Below are 7,481 nucleotides of genomic sequence, written 5' to 3'. Positions count from 1 at the left end.
AAAGTGATCGACAAAACGTCAGTCTAGGGGAAAGGACTTGTATACACATATCTGGCACTACGTTGAGACTTGTGAGTGTGATTCTCACATCAAGTAAAGGACCTGGAATGGATAACACCGCAGTTGATTTATGGATATCACAGGCTTCCTTTGTAGTACAATTTTGACATGCTGGTGGGATATCCAATTCAAAAAATGACAGAAAATTAACTCTAGTTTTATGCTCGATTTTGAGATGTTCATGTTGTTAAGAGTCAGAGTTTTATATCTCGCCTGGATTGGCTTCCTAATCAAAAGCGTCCTCGTCTTCTTTACCGGCAGAGGGGTGTGGTGGGGATTACGGAGAGAGAGGAGGGTGGAAGAGGAAGATAACCAAGTTACAGTTTGCCTGACGGAGTGTCTAGCGTTAGTTGTTAAAAAGGAAGTAAGATTCTTTCCCTTCCTATTCTCATTTCTTTCACTTCCCTCCTTTTACACTTCGTTTTTTTTTTTTTTGTCTTGTTCCTATAAAAAAATCAATATAAATTGTTGACGTGAGGAGAGAGATTAGGAGGGGAGAGAATCCTCCTCCGGTAAAGAGGGCTTACAAAATGTAACTTTAGAGATTGATTCTCTCCATGTCTCGACTAGTTTGCTGGAGTATTCGATTAATAGGTCTCTCATTGGATATGTGTGTTAAAAAATTAATAACTTTAAAAATATAATTTTCCATCACTTATATAAAAATACGTAGTGTACCGCTCGTGTTCTAGTTAAAATGAAAATTTCTCGTTAGGATGGATCTTGGTCTTGGTTCGAAGAACCCCCGACATGCTGGCGGATTTATTTGAAGACGGGTTGTAATGCCGTTTGTTATTTTGTTGTTTGTCTGGTTGTTTCTGTTGTGAGGGGACAAGTCACCCGGCCGGATTCGCTTCCGAATCAAAAGCATCCACCTCCCTCTTCATTGCTAATTTCCGACTACTATGCAGTTCCATTGTGATCTATGCACTTCCGTTGATGGAGGACGACGACGATGACGATGACGAATGCTCTTGATTAAAGCAGAAACTGGAAGTCGTTGATTAATTACTACAATGATAAGCAACTACATTGACGCATTTTGAGCGAGCTCACACGGCCGGGACCGGCTAAGCCCTACACACATTTTACATGATGCTTCACTCAGTGTGTCTTAAAAGCTCATCGTTTAGCATATCAGTTTTGAACATAAGCAGGCATCGTGCAAAGATTGTCATCATCTTTTCACCCAAGAGATTATCCCTGTTGCTAATTGATTTCTTAAAAAAAAGGCAATTGCAAGCTATTCCAAGACCAGTAAGTACAATTAAGCACAAACCAAACACAAATTAAACACACGCTGATGATATAACGATAACAAATTAGCATCTATCCATCTGCCAGCCACAGGTGACGACAGAACAGGTCTGAGCTTATTCAAAGACAGACTCACATGACATATGAACAGAAAAATACGTAGTGGCTAGTGCTGAAGCTACTCAAAGAAATTGCATAGGAAATTAATTACCGATCCACAGTCCCCGAAGACTAGGGTCTGGTCTGCGCCCAAGAGTAATCTTACGTCATATTCCATTCCATTCTTCTCCGAGCACCATTCAAGTGGTGGCCTTTCACTCCACAACAAGCACATATAAGTGGAGCAGCACGCTTTCGTTGATGCCTGCAGTCGTCCCCAATGGCAGAACAAAGCGTACACATTATAACAAAGCCCTTGCCAACAGTATCTACGTTCCACGGGAGCCACCTCAAATACGGGCAATTTACACTATAATGGGAATCCGCGGCACCACAGCAACATTCACAATAAGGATTAGCAGCCTTTTCTTCTTCTTGTTTTGCAAAGACAGTGTGGACGGGGAGAGTCTTGAACAGCCTTTACTTGTTTCTTCTCATCTGTACATTTGTTTGAGGAAATTAATGCACATATTAGTAGTATATACATATAGGGCAACCATCTGGACTGATAACGCACGCACTTAACTAGACGATCATTTTCTTTCAAATCATCAAAGGCGTCAAGTTCAATTACATTCAATGCCTTCTGGATTAATTGGTTAGGAGGATAACAAAGCCCCGCATATGCATGCCATACTGATACTCCCCAACGAAAGGAATTTTGTTGTTCCTTCCACCTCACAAACCCTAACCCTAAAACAAAATCTAAAAGCATGCATGCCATGACAAGTCCGGCTCTCACCTCGTAGCTTCCGCGGTTGGGCTGGATTCTTCTTATGCCTGGATCCGAGGAGGCTCTTGGCCTCGAATTTGGCCTCGGATCGGCGTTTCATTGGTTTGCCTGTGGATTTGGAAGGTTGTTTCTTACTGCTTCCGAGCCATGTCAGTGGTTATTTTTGTATGTCAAATACTGCATCACTCGTTAGTTTTTACTTAATTCTTAGCTGTTAGAATGTACTTCATCTGACTTGAGAATGACTTTTCATTTTGCTTCGTTTTTTCTGCTTATAATCTTGTGTGAACGGTTATTTTTCTTGCTGTATGAAGTTTGGCACTGATAGTGAAGAACAATGGTTTACGAACTGTGGGGTTCTAGTCTGTGAAAACCTTTCGCAGCATAAACTGTTAGCCATTGAAATCTCAATATATCAATATTTTCATGACTCTCAAGTACGTGGTGAATGTGAAACAGTATCTTGTGTTTAATCCACATTTTCGGGGAACGGTACAACTTGAAACCACAGTCTGCTGTTAGAATTAATCAATCATTTGTTTCAAATTCGAAAAGAGCGGGGAAAACGATAACTATTGTAAATTGCTGGTGGTGAGAGTGGAACACCATATTAAGCATTTCATGCAAGGTCAAGATTGCAACATGGTATATATCTTGTTGAATGGTCACAACTGCTACGTATGACAGAGTTTTTATTATGAATTACATTTTCTTGCAAAATGTAGCTATGTTGTACTGATTCCAAAATCATAAGTTACCACAGGAATTGTTAATTTCTTATTATCTCCTTCATTACGTTTGAAAGCTTCATTTCAAATTGCTTCTGAATGACTTCCAAAATATTGTCAGTTGTATTGATTGGAGAGACTAAAGAACTGAAGTCTCTACTTTCACATGATTACATTCTCATACAATTTGCTTTTATCTATGCGCTCTTTCTTCTGGAATCTGAATCTTACAGGAAAGTATTTCATTTAACTTTGCAGGCCTGAAAATATGAACTGGGAAAGGATACTCCTATGTTAAAGGTGTTGAAGAATTGCTTGATGTATTAAAACATAACAACTACGAGAGATGCATGCTTTCACAAACTATCCCATCTGGTGAGATGAAAATTCTATAATCTTTTTCTTTTAAGCGAAGCAATTCATTGTTTGTTAGGAATCTCTTTCTTTTCTGAATAGGTATGAGAAGAAAATTCTAATATAGTTCTATACCCTTTAGAGCATAATGTCATTTGAAATCTGCTCTTGCCGGATAGGAGTCTTATGTAAATTTATATTTTGCATGTAATGTCTTGATTTTTCTTCGCTATATATAGCAACAAAGTAACCCTTTTATATTTTCCAGAATGTTATTGACAAGCAAGGCCACCATTGCCTCAATCAACTTCTCATGCAAAATCACAAAAAAAAAAAAAAAAAAAAAAAAAGCATCAAGAACGAAGCTCGTTGTACATTTCAAATATCACAGCCGGAAAGGTCAAATACATGTAAAACATTTCAGATTGTATGATTTGTAAGGGTATTTAATTGTTGCACGCATGTTTCAGATTTCATTGGAGAAGTTTTAACTGTTTTTTCTCTTTTGAACTCTTGGGCATTGTGCTCTCTCAATGCTCTTAAAGAGTAGCACAACTAGTTTGGGAAGTACTGAATGATACATAATATCTAAAGCTTTTGGTTTTTGAAGATTCGAGTCATGGCTCGAAAATGTAATAGTGTTTGGAATTCATTTGAATGAATTTGTTTGTTGAGAAGATAACTGGAAGCAACAAGTTAGTAGTTCATACTCTTATGTTAAAAATAAAGTTTTTACATTGAAGGCATCGAATGATGTCCTTCTTTATTTGGAATGAGTTCTGTAATTGGTTTCTTTGTTTATGTCCTAGAAAAGGAGAGTTATTGAATGAGATACATTTACTCTTTATGTTTCCTCTTCTTGCTATCTGATCTTATATTAAAAGAATTGGTCCTTAATTGATGTTGTGGTTGTTTAACCGTTGGAAAGTATCCCGTCAGTGATGCAAGGAGTTTGGTCTAATGTTCCTGCACTGCAATTGGAGGCACTACTCAGTTTAGGAAGCTATCATCAATTGGTATGCGAGCAGCTTGAATGCTTCGAGTTAATTTTCTTTCCGTGTGAGGTTGTTGACTTTGTTTTTCATTTCTGTGGAGCACAGCCCTCCTGCTGATGAGGTTATAAAAGATGGTGCTGTCCCTTGGTTTGTTGAGTTTCTTGGAAGACATGATTTGCCCCAACTGCAGGTACGGAAAATTTGTTTCTTGTCGAAGTTTATATTTTTTAATGGAGTAATCAAACACCTTGTTATATGCAGTTTGAGGCAGCATGGTCTTTGACCAATTGCATCTGAAACATCGGAGCTTAAACGAGTCGTTATTGAGCATGGTGCGGTCCCATGTTTGTGCAACTTCTTAGCTCTGGCAGTGATGATGTCAGAGTGCAGGTTCCTTCTCCTTACCTTTCATACTTTTCATTGACCTGAGATTGAGAGCTTTGCTCAAAAGGCTTTGCACTTTGTGAATTTTTTTGAGTCATGAATATCATTAATTTTCTAATATCAATATATAAGTTAATAGCAAGGTTCAGAAATTTCATTGACTTGAGTGCGCTGTGGAAAAAGTCTCTGGACTTTCTAAATAATTCTGAGGCATGCATATCGGGAAATCTTTTCAATATCTTTAAGTTTCATATATTATCCTGCTCGTTATTTTGGTATATGTTTTTTTTAGGTTCGAAGTTTTACTGACTCTATAATTCATAATTTCTCTTCCTTCTACTATCAGATCTTTCTACTTGTTTGACTTTACTGGGTGACGACCCTTGCTTTCTTGTTTTGAACAGGCAATGTGGGCGCTACGCAACGTTGCTGAATTGCAGGGATCTTGTTCTTGGACAAGGTGCACTGGACTTTTTTCTTGTTCAAAACTTTATAGATACAGCAGTAGCATGTGTTAAACTAAAATGTCATCTGGTATCCCTTCGTAGAATAATTTGTGTCAAAGCCTTATCATAACTGGTATACCCTTTCTGCTTGCTTATCAGCACATATTCTTACAGGTGAAGCCTGCCTTGCCAATTCTAAAACATCTCTTTTACTTGAATGATGAAGAAATCTTGACAGATGCTTGCTGGGTCCTATCTGATCTCTCGGATGGTTCGAATGAAAAAATTCAACACAGGTGTATGTTCACGACTTGTGGAGCGTTGGCTGTAAGTTTCTAAACCCTTTACAAACTATTCACACATGTGGCATTGGTCTTCAATGGTTTGATATACTGTTTAGCATATTCACTTTGTGTGTTTTTGTTGACTACAATTTGTTTATGCCAGTCTCCATCACCTACGGTTCTTATACATGCTCTTTGGAAGTAAAATTGTTACCGGTGACGATGCCCAGACTCAGGTATTGACACTAATATATAGTTATATACCCTTTAGAGCCATATGTCATCTGAAATCTGCTCTTCTTATTGGATAGGAGTCCTATGTAAATTGTATGCATCTAATAAAAGAAAAAAACATGAAGAGAAATTTTTGATACTCTTCTTCATGAACTGAGAAGAGGATTTGAAGTTCATGTTCCAGACACTGTATTTAACATGTGGATTGCATTCATATAAACACTACTACTTTGATAAAGACTGGGAAATCATTCAAATATTTGCTTCCTAAAGTGCCAATCCAAACGCAACATATGTAATGCTTATCCCATGCATTTGATCAAAGCATTGCACCCATTAGATCCACTATACTACACCGTTCGTGTTTTGGGTGGACTTCTGGTCTGTTCTCACGTAAGTGCTTATATAAATATTTCAGGGGTTTTAGGTCATGTTTTGCTCTTAGTTTCTCTGAGAAACGATTCCAAGAGAATTAATTGTCTTGCTTTGTTGCATAATAAGTCAGTGTTAAATAAGTGGAACATCATCCATAAAACTTATTCCCCGCGCACTTCCTATGTTGGTTCTGTTGCAGGTGATAAACCACAGTTCCATTCCGTTACTGAAACTGCAGCTAGGAAGTCCATATTGCAGAAGGACTTCTCATCAGATATGAAGTCTGGTTCTAGTTCCACAGAATCCTAGCATATTTATAATTGAATTGTACTCCTGTATTGATTAGTTGTGTTCTCCTATAAATATTAATGAAATCCGGCTCACTCATTTTTGAGTTGAGTTCTGCAAATACATTCTTCTATCTTTCATGGTATCAGAGCCTGAGTCTAACGACAAAGGTTCATGTTTCAAATATTTTTTTTTTTTCTTTCTTTCCTCAGACATGGCGTCCTCCTGTAATGTACTGGAGGAATCAGGTGTGAAATGGCATCAGCCTATAATGTACTGCAGGAACCACAACAAATGGAGACTGAGACTCTTCAGACGCTGAGCCCTCACCTCAGCTGTCTTGGAGACAGGGTAAGGTCCATAATCTTAATCTCTTTTGAACATAAGTTCTTGCACATCCTGCATTTGCAGTTGGATTCTGAAAAGTTGAAAGTAGAGGTCAATATTTATGTTTCTGAACTTGATCTTGACATGTTGCCTTGGGGCTCCAAAAACATTTCGCAGAAGTCACAACTTGCCTTATGATTGTTTTGCGAGACCCCATAATAATGGGGACAGATTCAAGGATAACAGGTTACCAATCTTGGGACATCCGTCAAACTTCATGAGATCAGTGCTTAACCACAAACAAAGATGTCAAGATGTAATGACATAATTGATTCGGCTTATATCGTGGATAGGGTATCACATGATGTGGAATTTAGCGGTCGAATAACATTTGACTAAATTAACGACAATTACTCTCACCAAGATTTTCGTTACAGATTGTCTTTATAAAGGCTGGGGTATACAATTTTAAACTTTAAATTTTCCTCTATTTTCTTTTTAGTTTTATTCATATCTTTTTTATAGCAATTATATATATATATATATATATATATTTTTTTTTTTTTACAGATAGACCCTAAGACATACTATTTGGAGCATTATGTTTTCATGGATCATGTTGTCGGGTGTAAACACCCTCTCTGTAATGGCCCATTTTCTATGAAAGAAACTGGATGGAAGGTGAGCGGCCATGGATTTGGAATCAGACATATCGGTGATCTATATGGTAAAGCCATACATGTTGATAGAGAGACTTTGAACCCTCAGTTAATAAGCCCAATATAAAAGAAACTGAGGTCATGTATTGGCATACTTGCAAGGAGACTATTATATTCGACTTGTGACGTTCAAAGTCT

General features: G+C 37.7%; 1 pseudogene; it reads left to right on the top strand.

The window, feature by feature from the left end:
* The first annotated feature begins 1,677 nt into the window (after positions 1 to 1,677).
* LOC148692196 (importin subunit alpha-1a-like) lies at positions 1,678 to 6,822 on the top strand (annotated as a pseudogene).
* Positions 6,823 to 7,481: the final 659 nt, after the last annotated feature.

The sequence above is a fragment of the Pyrus communis genome, chromosome 12 (assembly GCF_041283825.1).
Source record: "Pyrus communis isolate YQ-2024b chromosome 12, ASM4128382v1, whole genome shotgun sequence".
NCBI classification, from domain to species: domain Eukaryota; kingdom Viridiplantae; phylum Streptophyta; class Magnoliopsida; order Rosales; family Rosaceae; genus Pyrus; species Pyrus communis.
Note: the sequence above shows the minus strand (reverse complement) of the source record. Positions and strands in the feature narration are given on the sequence as shown.